Source organism: Echiichthys vipera, assembly GCF_963691815.1.
Source record: "Echiichthys vipera genome assembly, chromosome: 10".
In the NCBI taxonomy this organism is placed as follows: domain Eukaryota; kingdom Metazoa; phylum Chordata; class Actinopteri; order Perciformes; family Trachinidae; genus Echiichthys; species Echiichthys vipera.
The window spans coordinates 9,048,255-9,065,838 of record NC_139835.1 but is presented as its reverse complement, the minus strand read 5'-3'; the positions used below and the strand labels follow the sequence as shown (position 1 = coordinate 9,065,838).

Sequence of the window (17,584 nt, the reverse complement as noted above, 5' to 3'; positions counted from 1 at the left end):
TTGATGTATGAAAAAGAAATAGTATAAAATTCACATAATATTGGTTTCATACTAAGGTTTCGGACATACTAAAAAAATCTCTCATATCATTTCAGCCTACTAAATGTTGACGTATGTATGGAATTTCTTAGTTTGAATGAGTCTTTATGTAGGACACGAAAGTCATTTGGATTTAGTTTTTAATCATAGTTTTCTTGGAATTGGCTGAAATATTGCAACATCATAAAATCATCTCAAATGAGATTCCAATTAAAAGTCATGAAACAACATTACTGAAATTGGTACCGGCCACATCTGTAAAAAAAAAAAAAGATAAAAAAGGCACAATTTCTTAATGTAACAGTATGCTCTCACATATTCACTTTACAAACTAGTCAGAGTAAACTCAAAATGATCATTGGTAAAAGGCAAGAGGAACAGGGGTAGCTTTGCTGAGGAGTCTTGCATGGAAAAGATTGTCTACAGTACAATTGGTATCAGATTAATCAATCCTGATCAGGGATTAATGAAGACACCCAATAAGAGCCTTCCTCACAATGATGCAATGTTATTCCGACATCTCACAGTGTAACATAGTCTACATTAGTTCACATATAATTACAAAAACACACAATACAATTTAGGATAAGAAGTCTGCACACCAGGCATACATACATACATACTGTATATACATGCTACATTCAGACTACCTAAGCAGCCTTTAGCATAACAGATCAAATAACTGAATCAGTTAGACTTCAGGAGCCCAATAAACCCTCTACTGAGAACTGTGTAATAAATTGCTTGTTCTCCCCACTCTAAAAAGCCTGAAGCAGCAATATCATCCCAGTCAAATGATTCTCATAAGGTCTCTTGTGAAGCCCGTGGGTGGTTGATATGTGAGGGTAGAGGTGGTGGTGGAGTATAGAGAGCAGATGAGGAATACTGATGGATAATAGCAAAATGGTGCACACACACACACACACACACACACACACACACACACACACACACACACACACACACACACACACACACACACACACACACACACACACACACACACACACACACACACACACACACACACACACACACACACACACACACACACACACACACACACACACACACACACACACACACACACACACACAAAGGCCTTTGGCATCCAGCTTGTTAGTAAAGTTTATACTGGGTTTACAGCATGCACATCTTAAGGGAATAGATTTGTGTTGTGCAGACTTCAGATACTGGGCTAAATGTAAAAAATAATAATAATAAAAAAAGGTGACAGATCCTCCTCACAGTTGTCAAGGCTGGTAACAACAGATTGCACACTGTAGGCTGGTGGGAAGAACAAGAACAAAAAAGAGCACAGGGTATCTATAGCTACACTGATTTCTTCCTGGATACCTACAAAAAGCAGGAAATTCAAAAACAAAAACTCAGAAGAGAATATATAGAAAATACAGCAAGTCAAAGATCACTTAAATACCATTATGCAAGACATAAAAGAAATATATTGGTTATAGACTTGCAGCGGGCTTCTGGTTACGCGTAAAAAAGCAACAATCTGTCAATCTAAAATGATCTATCCAAGAAAATATTTTACATAGAACACAAATCAAAGTTCAGCTTAGCTCAAATTAAGCCATTGTTTATTCTTCAAAGCCTTGATCATTGTGCAGACGACATCAACAGCTTATCAGCAGATAACTATTAGCTTGTTATGGACATCAAGAACTTGTGCTAAAGCAGTGATTAATATCTTTTTTTTAAGGGTGTAAAGTACTTAATGGAATGTCATATTATGGATGTGTTCTTTTCCATCAAAACGTAAATAAGGGTGATCGCTATCACTGAAATTTCTAGTTATAAAACAGCCAAAGTAGACCCTTCTTTTGAACTTTCGTGAGTCATGCAGGTTATAAACCATATGGTGCAATTCGACGCCACAAAAGGCCATAAAAAACCATCGAAGAAATAAAAACGGTTACTGAACATGACTTCATTCTCATTTAAAGTTACCTTTAGAAACTGGAAGCGAGGCTACTTACCACTGCGTGCCCTTGAATGGGTTGGTGTGTGAAATTAAGTTTGACCAAGGAGTGAATGATGCCACTCTGACTCAAGGCTGTAGACTAACTGCGGTTTCAAGCTACTTCACGGCTGTCGACAAGACACTGTTTATAAACATGAGAGCGCAGTGACCTATGAACCTCATAGCAGATAGGTGGGGGCAAAAGTAGGACCTATTTCTAAGAGCACACCCTCTGAGCAGCAACAGAGCCTGCTGTGTTTTCCTGATTAGAGTCTTTGTAGGGCTTGGCCTTTGGGGGAAACAAGAGAATGTCTATTTACTATTGGAGTTCACAAAACCACAATCTATAAAGTTATCATTGCAAATTCATGTGCTCAGTGTAACCAGTTTTTTTTTTCTCTGAGCTGAGATTATCGCTTTATTTTCTGTAAACAATTAGATGATAAATGACAGCATTTTCTTGTGAGCTGCACTACAATATGCACTACAGACCCAACAGGAAACAGCATATTACCTTTACTGATTTACTGAGATGTCTGTGATGCAATCGCAATAGGTTTCAGTAGAACAAGACAAGTAAATAATCCTATCATTGTACTGTAGTGTCACATTAGCCGGACCTACTTTATCTCCACAGCACTGTTAGCGGCTGAAGCCATTATCATTCTGGTACAGGGTAAAAACGTTATGGCTTGTTTGTATTTCTTTAAATCAATCAAAGTTGTCTTGGGCGGGGCAAAGCCGCCGCAGCGACGATGCCCTTGCAAAACAGATAGCAGAGATAGAGGTGAATGGCCACTTGGAATATAACGACATTGGTGAGATGAAAAATGATTTGTGTTACTATTTTACAGTAGACAGACCAGACGAATACAATGTACAATTTTTGCATGAGAGTTATGAAATATACAAACAGCTCAACCAACACCGACACCACAGTGAGAAGCTCCGGTCAAGAGCCAAAGAGATTATGATGCACATTGGTGTTCCTATTAGAGATGCACGGATCCGGGATATCGAATCCGATATTGACTAATTAGCTGGATCGGATATCAGATGAATGAGGCCGATCCAGTCATTTCTTATTTTATTAATATCTTACACAGCAAGTTAATTATAAGCCATGGTTTGTTGATTTTCAGGCAGCTGCTATATTTTAAATGACATTTTCATCTGTTTGCAGAGCACTTTACATGGAAATATATTTATTGATTTTTGCTGCTAATGTGCAGTTTCTTATTTGTTAATAAATAATATTGAGTACATTTATATCTGTGTTAATTTGTGACCTTTTTTAACATGGCTTAATGTTTATGTCAAGCCTGATGCCTTCACTCACATGGCAAGGTATACGGTTCATTCATTCAACAGTAGGATCGGATCGGTATCGGGGAAAAATGGATCGGGGCATCTCTAGTTTCTCATGAGGTGGTTTTCTGTAGCTGACTACAACGAATTTTCATGTCTGTCCCTGTTAAAGGTTCGACAGCAGGGACAGTGTGAATGTGCAGAGATCTCTACACCTGAAAATGTAGATATATATAATAACTGATATTCATCCATTTCAATTTCATTTTTGCAAAGAAAACAAAATATGCGCTGTCTTGCAGTTTATACCCTGTCTCAAGAATAATAATATTTTTCATATTTTAATAAAAGTTTTTTTCTCACTCATAATTTGTCAATCAAAATCAATCTAATTTTGTTAAAATAAATTATGTGAAAATCGCATCATGAACCCAGGCTGTATCCAGTGACCTCCACTAATAACTTGATAACTCACTGTGATGTATAATCCTCCTGCAGGGCCCCCAGTTCTGATGCTACTTGATGAGGGGGGGTGTCCAACTCTTCTGAAACATGCACTCTGGAAAAATATTAACAAGGACAGACAAATGAACATCGGAATCACAAGGACACAACTGTTACTTCAAGCCAGAACAATATTCCACTTTTATGACAAAAGGTTTTCTGACGCAGTGCTCATGGTGTCACCTAAAACCTATTTGTCACCAAATAAACTCTTAAAATGTAACTCTTCAAAGGGATATCATGGCTATAACATAGCCATAGATATACATAGCACTAAGGTATATATATATATATATATAAGTGCAGTCTTTACTGGTCTTTTACAATTTGCAGCATTGTTGCTGGAAGGCTAGGGACCAGCCTACGGTGTCTTCAAGTGCTCTTTTGAACAATCACTTTCTAAGAGAGGAGTCAGGAGTGTATGATTGAGAATGATTTGTGGTCACTGAATGACCCGGGGCTCATTCACAGACGTAAGGATTATGCATTAGCAATTTGTTTAGCAATATTATAGGGAAAACAATTATGATCAAGTGGTATTCATCATTCAGCTCATCTGAGCAAGAGCAGATTTGGATGGTTAAGAATGTTTGGTGCATCTGGAGTTGGCTTCTGTTTTTTTTTTCTCTTAACAGAAATTATAAGATAAATCTAAGAGAATGTTGCTGCACGAGACCCAATGATAAGTATGCCTTTCACCAAAAAAAGAAGAACCTCTTTAACAATGACTGTTAGCTAATTTGAATGTGTCCAGTTCTATTTTGCAGGCTGCGAATACCACGAGCAAGAATGTGTTGTTATGTCAAAACAATTCAAGTAACCATGTTTAACAGCTGCAAAACAACTCATAAACCATAAGAATAAATCTTATTTCTGTCATTTCTGAAAATAAAAAAACATCTCTTTTCCAGGTTGTTGAAGAAAACAGGAACCCTGTTAGTTCTCTTTTTTTTTTTAAAACAGGCCCTTAAGCTGTTTCATATGATTCTCACACGACCATACACATCCTCTTTCCCATCTCAGTATGGAGCCGTTGGCTGCTGCAGGGAAATGGAAGGAGGGATAAAGGATACAAAGCTGTTCTGGTATTCAAAAAATGACATGTTTTTGTTCAAAAACAAGTAAAAGATATACATATAAGTGCTTTGTCTCTGCCACTGATCCTGATCTGATGTTTATAGTTCTTACTACGGATGTCACGAGAACCGATACTTACGATACTTTTCACTTCTAAACTAAAAAAAAAAAAACGATACCTATTTCTTTGAGGCACCAGAAGCACCGGGGCACCGTAAGTTTTCGTGCGGTGACTCTTCCGGAACTAATGGGGGCAGTATAGCGTTTGTTCCAGTCATACTTGCATTCAGAAGTAGGAGGTCACAAAGAAGTGGAACTCACCATTAAATAGTATCTGGGTTTATTTGTAGGCAGTCTATAAAAAAAATGAAGTCAGCAAGGCATGTAGATTATCCCTCAGCGAGCCTAAGGGCGCACTCACACTGTCCATCCGTACCGTGCCCCGTGCTTTAGGGTACTTGCCCCCCCTTCCTCTCCCCCCGCGGGCCCGTTTGTACTCACACTACATGGGCCTGGGCTGAATGCTTCTTGCCTGTCTATACGTCATCACACCGTAACACGCCACACGCATTGAATGACATCATCGCGATGCGCCGCTTTGTTTACAAATCTCTCCATAGACCTCTGAGTTTTTGTGCATCTTGTCCGACTGTTTTTGAATATTTTCATCGACCAAATCTGCAGTAAACACTCTACCTCCGCATCACACCAACGTGAACCTTTCGCCGCCATTGTTTTAAATGTCCGCGCCAGGCCGTCCTTTTTACTATGTAGGAACAGGCGTACATAAAATTATGTCAGAATCACCGTAGGCCTCGTGCTCGTACACGTGCAGCACGCTCGTGCTCGTACATGTGCAAACGTGCTTTACAAAAGCCCACCTCTCCCAAACAGGCTGTGGCCGGCAAGCGTGCCGCAACTAGGCACGGTGCGGTTGCACTCACACTGGTCGAACGAACTAGAGTTTACCCGTGAAACCGGTTTGGGTACGGTACTGATGGACAGTGTGAGTGCGCCCTAGGAGAAATGATTGCTCCCCTCAGTTAAGAAGCATTATCTTATATAATACTATGCCACTATGCATCCTATCCTATCATTCATGGTAAAGATAATCAAAACAGACAATTAACAGAACCAAAATGATTTAATAAAGCAAGGAGAGTAGACTACTATTTGCAGTTGGTGTCAGTGTGGAACATCCTGGTATTAATTGTTCTCTCGTTAAATCCAGTCAAATAAAGAGAACAAAGAAATGTTTGGATAAGAGAAGGTGTGGCCTCACAAGAGATTAGCTTCAGTTTTGACGTGTAAACTCTCTATAGGAATTTAAATTTATTTGTGCCATGTATGTAATCTGTTCCTCCATATGCACCAAGTGGATGAATAATGCAGCTCGCATTATCGTATACTGTTGAACAGAACAAATTTTTGTTTTGAGTACTGTACAGTTCTCCCTAAACGCACATGATGTGAGATTCAGTTAATGACATCATTGGGGTGGTTTTGTCAAACTTGACAGAGCTCCTCCAGAAGATAAGCGTACCACTCCTAGGCGTGGTACGGTTGCACTCACACTGGTCAAACAAACTAGACTTTAGCTGTGAAGCATACTTGGGCACGGTACAGATGTACAGTGTGAGGGCGTGATCACACTGTCCTCCCGGACCGAGACCCGGACTTTAGGGTACTTGTCCCCCCTCCCTCTCCCCCCCGCGCCCCAGCCCCGTTTGTACTCACACTACCTGGGCCTCGGCCAATGTTTCTTGCTGTCCACACGCCATCACGCCGTAACACGTCACACGCATTGATCGCGTGTGTGGCTTTGTTTACAAATCTTTCCATAGACCTCGGAGTTTTTGTGCGTCTTGTCGACTGTTTTTGAATATTTTCATCCGACCAAATCTGCAATAAACACTCCACCTCTGCATCACACCAACGTGAACCTTTCACCGCCATTGTTGTTGTTGTTAAATGTCCGCGCATGGTCCGTCCTTCTATTTACATGTCCGAACAGGCGGACATAACGCTACTGCCGTAGGGCTCGTGCGCGTGCACGTGCGCACGCTCGTGCTCGTACATGTGCAAACGGCTCCGCTAAAGCCCACCTCTTTCAAGCGGGCCGTGGACGGTCCGCTGGCCGCAGTTGAGCGCGGAGCGGGTGCGCTCACACTACTTAAAGGTACTAGACTTTAGCTGAAAAAACCGGTTTTGGCCGCGGCCAAAAGGACAGTGTGAGCACGCTATGAGTGTGCCCTAAGACCACAGGCTGGAAGGTCGACGATAATGGAAACCCAGCCGTTGATGACCATACGAGCTTGCTTATAAAAGTTTCTGACCCTATTTAGTATTATGTTTTAAATAAGAGGGCTGTGAGAGAGAGGCGTCAGTGTGGATCTGCACACTGCCATGTCAGGGAACTATACAACCAAAAGTTCCACCAACACAATTTGCTCTCGAGTTAGACGACATGTCAGAGTGGAGCGTTTCTTAATAAGGCCTGAGGTGCACAGATGTCAGCTGCCACATGGGCCCAGCATACAGCAGATGGTCTGTGGGAATTTTAGAGCAGCAAGGTCTGCTGTTGTATCATTAAAATTCAGCGTAGTATGAAGGACCGGGTTTTAAAAAAAGGGATTTTCAGATTCAAATTGGCTTTCATTTGAATGTTCTGATATTGAATCATAAAATACAAAAATTGATCTTTTAAACCGGACTGCCGGTGATCTCGGCTGACATTACTGTCTTTAAAAGGCTGTAGCTGGCTTCCTTTTATAACTCGGGTGAAGATTTTGGTATCATACCAAACTAGATGACCTAAGACATATATTGGTACGAACCATGTCATGCCCCTGCACTAAAGAAGCACACTCATAACTCACTGACTGTAGAGTGTGTAGAGCTTAGACTTTACTGTGTTTACTGCTGTACTATACTCAACTGCTTTGGGGTCAATTCTTAATGTAAACATTAACATTTATAATAATGCACCAAGTTAGAGGGTTCCTTGTAAAATTGTACACACACACACAACCAAGTTAACAAAACCTTCCTTTCACTACGAAAGCTAAATAAATGTGTTGTTGAAGCTAAACAGGCCAGATAAGGTACATTCAGACTCTCACTGCAGTGTGTGTGGCAGGTTTGAGCAGAAGGCGCCTTCTGTGAAGTGACGGTGCTCGCTCCTTACAATTTACATTTAACAGTTTTTCAGGGGCATATTTTACAGCTTGTTCCACAAATTCAAAGAATAAGTGTGGACAGACAGCGTTGGGACACAATAGTCTGACACACGCGTGCCGTTAGGACACGTTTACAGAACGGAGTTAAATTGTGACTTCAGGCTACTCTCTGAATCAAACTCGATGGGAAATGAGGCATACTCTTGCCACACTCACTGCCTGTAGTCCTATATGATTGGTTGATCGGCGTGTCTTTAGGGCCTTGCATGAGGCGGACCAGCCAATAGCGGGATTTGGCTGAGGAAAAAAAAAAAAACTGATGTGTCTGTGCAGAGCATAGAACAACGATGGATAGAATGTGCACTACAGACGATACTACAATCTCGTGCTTTGGCAGATTGTCAACACGTTCTGATCCTCCCTTGATCTAATATCATCATATCGCCCACCCCTACCTCTGTCCTGTCAGGCTAAGTCTGCAGGGCGAGGCCTGGGTCAGTCCTGATCAGTGCAGACATTAAGTGGATGAACTTAAAATGAACTGCAAACTTTACATCCACTGGTTTAATGAACAAGTCAAGGATACGACCAAGGCCGGCATTTTGATAGATTTGACAAATTTCAAGTTTTTGATTAAAATCAATGCAAAATAGTAAAATGTCCTACCAATACTTAAGGACACGGACACACACACACACACACACACACACACACACACACACACACACACACACACACACACACACACACACACACACACACACACACACACACACACACACACACACACACACACACACACACACACACACACACACACACACACACACACACACACACACACACACACACACACACAAAAGGCAACAAGTGCTTTCATTAGTGGGTCACATGATCAAGTTTAACTTTAAACAAGGTTTAGCTTATCCTAAACCCGCCCCACACATGAGGTCAATGGTTGTGATTGGTCCGCCATATCTCAAGTTGCTGGAAATCTGTCTGAAGGGGAGGGTGACCAGATGTATCTTTAACAAATCAAACATGACCATGGCAGCTTCTTCTTGGATTGGAAGACATTGGAGATCAAAAGGATTTGGAAAATCAGTGGCAATAGCCAGTAAAAGACAGATAAGACACCAGAGTTCAAGTGACATATCTCTGCTGACTATCACTGAAGACAGCTTGTAGAGAAATAACAGATTGTCAGCTGTTTTCAGCTAACCCATCTGTGTTTCCTAAGCATTCATTCAACAGTGATAAGGCTGCTCAGTGAGACGCTACCAACACTGGCAGACAGAATGTAAAATCATAACAGCTTAGCTCAACTGTCCATAAGAAGCACACAACTCCTGTTTACAGGCACAGTGCTTTTGTAATAACATGGACAACCCCCTGCTACTGCTGCAAAACACTTATAGAAATAAACCCCTACGGTGATCAAGGTAGTCATTTTGACATGTCAAACCAGCAATCCCATGATCAAGAGCAGCTATTCTGTGGAATTTGTCATGAGCTGTGCGGTAGGTCTCCTGCAAATCTCCTGACTCGAGTACCAGACATATCCTCAGTAATGTAGAAAGCCTTTTAACAGCAAGCCTGATAACAGCACTCATTACAGCACACTCAGCACAGGTGGTAGGTGAAGAAACATATTCATCCCAATGCATCTGTCATCGACTAAATATGAGGATGAATTAAGTCCAACCTTTCCAAATCGTATACATTTTCAGCCTCTCCAGACAGCCTCAAAGAAAACAAGCATCATATCGTTCAGCACATACCTTTCATCCCTCTGTGGTATGACATTAGGGTGTTAGCCACCATGACACCTGCAAGTTCCAATAAAACCAATGCGAACAGGCCGCACCTTTCCCAAACTTCTTACTGAGTCATACATCCACTTACACAACAACAAAATCCACATCCAATTCAGGTTTTGTAGGTCGAAGCCAGGGTCATTTCATAATGATGCTGATGATGCAATTCCTCTGGTGAAATCAAGGATCTCTAACGCAAGAGAGCAAGTGATTACTGTAGCAAGATGCAGGTGCATGGCTGATGCTCTGTGGCCTGGACGCATTTTCATCATAGTGTTAAAGCTTCTAAGACCGCAAGGCTAGACGAGACACAGACAAATAAACAGAACCATCAGATGAGTACAGTGCAGAGATCAAATAAAAACACCTTGGCAAAACACATTGATCAAATAAAAACACCTTGGCAAAACACAGAGTGATGCTTACCTCTAATCACAAATAAGCCAAAAAGGACAGGAGTTCACGCCACACCAATACAAAATACTCACGTCAGCACTAACATAAGTAACAGGTTGAATGTTTTAAGGCTTTAGAGTCAAGTGACTTAACTAATTTGCACAGGGAGAAGGGAGGCACAGAGAGGGAGTGTGTGTATGTGTGTGTGTTTGAACAGTCAGGGAGCTGTGTCTGAGACCACCTGACCAAGCTTCCCATGGTGAACATGTGTGTAGGCACAGGGTTTGTGTGTGTGTGTGTGTGTGGCTATAAGTATTGGTAGGACATTTTACTATTTTGCATTGATGTAAATCAGAAACTTGAACTGTGTAAAATCTATCAAAATGCCACCCTTAGTCGTATTCTTGACTTGTTCATTAAACCAATTGATGTAAAGTTTGCAGTTCATTTTAAGTTCATCCACTTAATGTCTGCACTGATCAGGACTGACCCAGGCCTCGCCCTGCAGACCTAGCCTGACATGCAGGACAGAGGTAGGGGTGGGCGATATGATGATATTAGATCAAGGGAGGATCAGAACGTGTTGACGATCTGCCAAAGCACAGAGATCGTAGTATCGTCTGTAGTGCACATTCTATCCTTTGTTTTTCTATGCTCTGCACAGACACATCAGGTTTTTTTTTTCCTCAGCCAAATCCCGCTATTGGCTAGTTCGCCTCATGCACCGCCCTAAAGACCGATCAACCAATCATAGAGTATGCCTCATTCCCCATCGAGTTTGATTCAGAGAGATTGATTTGGTTTTCTTGGTCTAGATAATTCATCATTTCAACTTTACTTTCAACGCAAACCACAGGAATAAAAGAGAAATTGGGTGGTATGCTGAGAGTGAAACGGCTAGGAGACCAGTCACACCGCAGCCAGCTAGACAAAGCTAGCACTCCGTCCAGGTTATGGATTTTAGTCACAAGATTGTGTGTGCTCGCATGTAAATGTCAGTGTTTAGCTGTAATAATTTTACTGAAAAACTGCTTGCATTAAAGTTCTTAATAAAATAAGAAAATACTCAACTTTCCATTTGTCAAGTATTTTATTCACATAGGAGACAAAATAGGTTTTACCACATGGTTACTGCATGTAGACCATTTATTTAAGAAATTAGCAGTAAATAGGGATGGGCGTGAGTGATTGATTCCTTGAGTTGTCCTTGATTGGTAAACAAGGACAGTCAAGTTTTTTTGCTGTGCGCGTGCAGCACCTCATGCTTCTGTGCTTGAACCGAGACACAACTTCGACTTCGATTCTTGAAACCAGCGCTTCACCTCACTATCCGAGAGAAGTTGTCTGACCTACATGATGGGGTTACTGTGCCAGGCCCAGACAATATGGAGGGGGACCACCACTGGAGTAGTGGAAGTCCAACAGGCACCGGTACAAAAAACTGTGTGTGTGAGTGTTCTGGCATGGTATATTATCATGCTATATTGTGCTTTGCTATCGAGAAATTAAATTACTTATACCAGGATAGAAGATTTTGGCCATATCGCGCAGTCCTACTTCCATACTTTTAGGCACTGACCAAACTGCCTCCATTGTATTGAGTATCCTTAATGTCTAATAATGCCTTGTCATTCAATAACAAATTTCAATACATAAGGTGAAAATGTCATCAGCATCAGTAAGCCAATAAACATGCAGGGTGCTTGTACCAAGATCTCACATGTTGTATTTTGAGACGCTTGACTAAAAAGAGAAAAGAAAGAATACCGTTATGTGTGAAGTAATTCCTTCTTGTTATAGAAATCACTCAGGAACCGGAGTCAAAGAAATGTTTGAACTATATTCAGCCATGCTAAACTGATGTCAAATATAGACAGCGCTCAAGGCAAACATGTTACCCAACCAGAAAATGCTAGCATAAATGCCCTGCCAGCATAAAAGACTGTATGATAAACCGCAGGAGTGTGGGAAAGATGTTACATGTGCAACAGATTGTAAACTTTGTCAGCACTAAAACAAATTGACCTGCCAGGCCCATGTTTGCACAATTCTTGCAAGAAACCCGCAGCTGGCAGCAACAGTGACCTTCACTGAGGGTTTGTTCAGTATCGTATTAAGGTAGGGTTACATAACAAAAAGGTCCAGCATAAGAAATCCATGCTTTTCAGGGAAGATGAGTTGGATCTCTAATCTTGGAGTGATTTTTAACATCCCTATAACCCATAGCAATTTAGCTCAACAAAAGATGGAGTTAAATAAAATGTTGAATGAGGCTCTAAAACTCTCAGGCTTTAGGGGAGTTGCACTCTCTTCTACAGATATTTCATTGTGTGTTTGGTGTTATCTTGTGTCATTCTGAGTATTATAAGGAACTAAATTGCTCAACTGACAATATGAGATTCAAAGTTAATTGGAAAGGCCATGTTTAGCTTTAGTCTTACACAAAAGTGGCGCATTGATGTACAGAATATAGGCTGTCCATAAAAGCAAAGCCATATATAAAAAATAACATCACCCAAAGCAACTTTTAATTTAGGGTTTGTATAATCACATTAATGGTTGAGAAGACACTGTATTTTTCATCAGTATTGCTCAGTATAATGTTTTTATTTTGGTGCATTGTCCTCAGTGGAACTGGAACAACGGACAATTCAAGGGACCTTGAACCGTATACTGTGTAGTTTTACCAAAAACTCCATGCCAGGACATGAGCGGTGAAATCCTGTGCTCATTGTTTCTGCTTTCTTTGTATCACAGTGTAATACAAAAACACAAGCCTTGGTTTTCTGTTAAAATACAGTAAGCCTACTTTAGATGTTGAGCAAGAAAAACAAAAACACAATCTCAGCAACAGTGTGCAAATTTGTTGTGAAGGACAAAGTATATTATACTCAAAACAGATAAACTCATGCGGTCCCTTCTGTAGGTTTTTTTTTTACTGTGCCTCGATTCTCTTTTCCAGCACTGACCTGCATCTCAATCATACAACTGTAGATGTTGGGAAGCAAATCTTCTGAACTTTGGATGCTGTTTACTACATTACAAAGGCAACAATTATCCATGTTGCACTCTAAGCGTTTTGAAAACACAATGACACAATGGAAGTCTGTGCGTAATACCTGTAAGCTATACTTTCAAGCTGTATGTTACAACCATAAAGCGGTACTGGTTTGTTGTAAATGAGATCTGGTGACCCAATCGACACTTCCTCCACTTGCATAATGTCTTCTGGAGGAGCTCTGTCAAGTTTGACAAAACCACCCCAATCTCACATCATGTGAGTTAAGGGAGAACTGTACAGTACTCAAAACATAATAAAGTTCTTCTGTTCAACAGTATACGATAATGCGAGCTGCATTATTCATCCACTTGGTGCATATGGAGGAACAGATGGCACAAATCGATTTAAATTCCTATAGAGAGTTTACACGTCAAAACTGAAGCTAATCTCTTGTGAGGCGACACCTTCTCTTATCCAAACATTTCTTTGTTCTCTTTATTTGACTGGATTTAACGAGAGAACAATTAATACCAGGATGTTCCACACTGACACCACCTGAAAAAAAAAAGTCTGCTCTCCTTGCTTTATTAAAATATTTTGGTTCTTTGTATTTTAGCCAGTGAGTTCTGTTAGTTGTCTTTTTTGGTTACCTTTACCATAAATGATAGGATAGGATGCAGTGGCATAATATAATATTAGATACTGCTTCTCAACCGAGGGGAGCAATAATTTCTCTTACTTAGGCCAGGCCAAAATAAAGCAACAAAAATGACTGCATATTTTGAATCGGCTTTGTCTGTAGCTGGCTATCCAAATGTTGCATATTTTTTAGGCAAATTTCCTTAACAGTTGGCAAAATTTGAATTAGAGCTAGGCAATGTGGGAAAAATACCTTGTAGATATTGGGACAATATTGTAGGGTTGACAGGGTTTTGATACACTGGAGATCAAAATTAGAGAACAATTTATTAATACTTGATTTATTCTGAAATATTCTTATTTTTTATTGTTCAGAATTTGATAGAATATCTGCTGTGGCTAAACCTCTGCAGTGGAGTAACAAGGAGAGCTGCCAGAAAAATAGGGTGGGTCCAACAATTAAGTAAATTGTAAGATAAACACCAATAACTGGGAGGTATCTGAAAGTGTTCTCTAATTCTGCTCACTTTTTTTTCACAAAATAAAGGTTTTTTGTTCAAGTGTATAGCCACATCAGATATTCTATCAAATTATGAACGATAAAAAATAATATTTCAGAATAATCTAATAATATGAATAAATACTTTATATTTAGACAATGAGATTTTGTATACGTTTATCAGAAAATATGGATACAAGTGGGTAAATGGGATATGATACAACAGTGTAGTAAGTTCAGAAAATTACATCACTGTACTTTAATGCAACCTTTAAAACCAGGAAGATATGTCATTTTACGATATCCAAAATCAAGGACAGACAATATTTAGTCTCATACCATGATATCCATACAATATTATAGTGGCCAGCCCTAATTCAAATGTAATTCGGTACAAGAAGCACATATAGAGTGAGATATAGACCAACTTTAGTTACTTTCTAGTATACCTTGCAGACATGCTAGGGGAGTTGCATACAACTTAATTTCTCCAGTTCTGACAGGACATTTTAGAGAATGGAGGGTGTATTTAAGCTTTCTCTCAATATTTTTCCAAAACACCACTGTTTACATCCTTATCAAACTACCATTCAAGCATACATTTAATACGGCAGTTTAACAGTCTTAAGTTGAATGGGCTGGTTTATGGGGATGTAATGTGACTGTGTGGAATTAAATAAATGCAAATTCTACAACATGAATCTTTGGATACAATTCTGTATGCTGTTAAAATTTTGACAACACGTGTGTAAAAGCTGTTATGTATATATTACATCAGCACACTAGTGGGACAATAAATGCACTTTAATGAGACAAAGATGCAATTGTAAAAGTCCCAGAAGTTTGCCTTGCTACCGCCCATCAGTTCTGAGCCTGGTTAACGGAGGGGGCATGGACACTGCACGTGGTGCGCATAATGCAACACTGAGCACTACTCTTCCTTGTTACTGAAACGTGCCAATACCACGGCAGTATTCAACGTTAAGCTGCTCAGAGAGTATATCGCTAACAATAGTCGCTGACACCCACGGGGAATCCGTGAAAGCTGCCCGAGGTACAAGCTCGAAGCAAGCCCGTTTATGAGTCGCCCCTCTCGGCTAGGCTAATGCTAACGCTAGCCTGGAAAGGAAGGCAACATATCAACCAGCTAACGTTAGCTAGCAGAGGACTCACAGGAAACTAGCTCACCGCCTAAAAAGAGCAACGATAACATACATGCTGTCTAAGACTCCGTGACAAACGCTCACACTCGTGGTTAATAACACGTAGTACGTTGTGGCAATTGCTGCCCGGGTCCATGTTGTGGGAGTGAATGACAACAAATGGGTTTTTTATATAGTTACCTCACTCGAGTGCCGTGTGCATCCCCTCTTCGCTCGGTACCAAAAAAAAAAGTCTGGTTTACGTGAACGCAGGGCAGGCCAGTCATTCACCAACGTCTCTAACGAACTTTCCGTAGAACCCCGGCAACGGCGGAGCAGCAGTCTGCGCTGTGTGCGCAGAGCATTGAAGAAAGCTCTGACGGTCCTTTCCGCCAGATTGTGTCTGGACTGTCATATGACTGGCTGAAGAAATTATTTTCAGACCTATTCAGACAGCGATGAGTTAATGCCACAACCGCGCCACCCAGCATGCACCCTCTAATTTTAGTCATATCCTCTCCGTGGAGGTAGTCCTGACAGCCCATCATTTGAGAATAGTAAAATGAGTTCATAACAGCTGTCAATAAACACTGTCTTAATGTCAAACGAGTGTCACGATGTCAAAAAAGTGCACCACAAGTGGACCTTTAGAAGATGATTAGCCTGTTTCTGAAACTATTATTTGCTTCTTCTTCTATTTCCTATTATTATTATTATTATTATTATTATTATTATTATTATTATTATTATAATTATAATAATAATAATGATAATAATTTTTATCATTATTACTTATTATTATAAGTGTGGTCTTGTTTTACCACATACAAATGTCTCAAAGCTGCATTTTTTTAACCAACTTTTATATTTATTTTTCATGCCATCATCACAAGCTGGCATACACATGAATATAGGCTACAAAGTATACACACAAAAAGAATTTAGGCCAAGGAGCCACCCCTTGCCCACTCCACCTACCCCACATGCATAATATGTCAAATCATGACATAGGGCCTACATAAAGCTAGGCATGTACCTCCTCATACTCACTCTTCAACATATCAAAAAAATATATAGGCTATACATACTAGGGCTCTAAAAAAGGGAATAAAAGAAGATAATAAATAGCCTACTGCACTGTGAGCTAAATAAACCAGCTGAGTATGACTTTTTTGGTGTGCAGGTTCCTCATTCACTTACCAAAGATTTAAACAACACACACTAAGGTCTTATGTGCCCTGTGATACATTGGCGTCCGGTCCAGGCTGTACCCCGCCTCATGCCCAATGTCAGCTGGAATCGGCTCCAGCCCCCCATGACTCTGCTAGGGATAAGCGGCTGCAGATTATGAATGGATGGATTAGGTTTTAGCAGCTAACAGCTTGTTTTGTTGCCCATGAACAGTGCATTTAGTATAGTTTGACTCCTTTAAAAGAGAAAAATCTATTACTATGTAGGTCCATCCATCTTCAACTGCTTGTCGGGGGGGGGATCCTTCTGACATCGGGGTACACCTTGGACAGGACACCAGTCTATCGCAGGACACATAGAGACAAACAGAGACAGACAACCATTCACACCTACAGGCAATTTAGAGTCATCAATTAACCTAATACGTGCATGTCTTAAAGCCTACTCACACTGTCCTTTTGGCCGCGGCCAAAACGTTTTTTCAGCTAAAGCCTAGAACCTTTAAGCAGTGTGAGTGCACCCGCTCCGCACACAACTGCGTTGACGGCCCTCTTTCAAGCGGGCCGTCAACGGCCCGCTTGAAAGAGGTGGGCTTTAGCGGAGCCGTTTGCACATGTACGAGCACGAGCGTGCGCACGTGTACGAGCATGAGCACGAGCCCTACGGCAGTAGCGTTATGTCCGCCTGTTCGGACATGTAAATAGAAGGACGGACCATGCGCGGACATTTAACAACAACAACAATGGCGGTGAAAGGTTCACGTTGGTGTGATGCGGAGGTGGAGTGTTTACTGCAGATTTGGTCGGAT

At 40.7% G+C, this 17,584-nt stretch overlaps 1 protein-coding gene across 2 annotated transcripts in view; it reads right to left on the bottom strand.

Moving 5' to 3' along the window:
• slc39a10 (solute carrier family 39 member 10) overlaps window positions 1-15,813 on the bottom strand; it is a 32,758-nt gene extending 16,945 nt beyond the window's left edge. Inside the window, exons 1-2 of one of the 2 annotated variants that reach the window (XM_083922034.1) lie at window positions 15,787-15,813; window positions 3,807-3,890 (exon numbers count right to left, since the gene is read on the bottom strand). The gene's annotated coding sequence lies outside the window, so the exon portion shown is untranslated. Of the gene's footprint in view, window positions 1-2,039; window positions 2,160-3,806; window positions 3,891-15,786 lie in introns of those variants that run through there. The other variant, XM_083922035.1, reaches the window with a different exon arrangement.
• Between the last annotated feature and the right edge of the window lie 1,771 nt (window positions 15,814-17,584).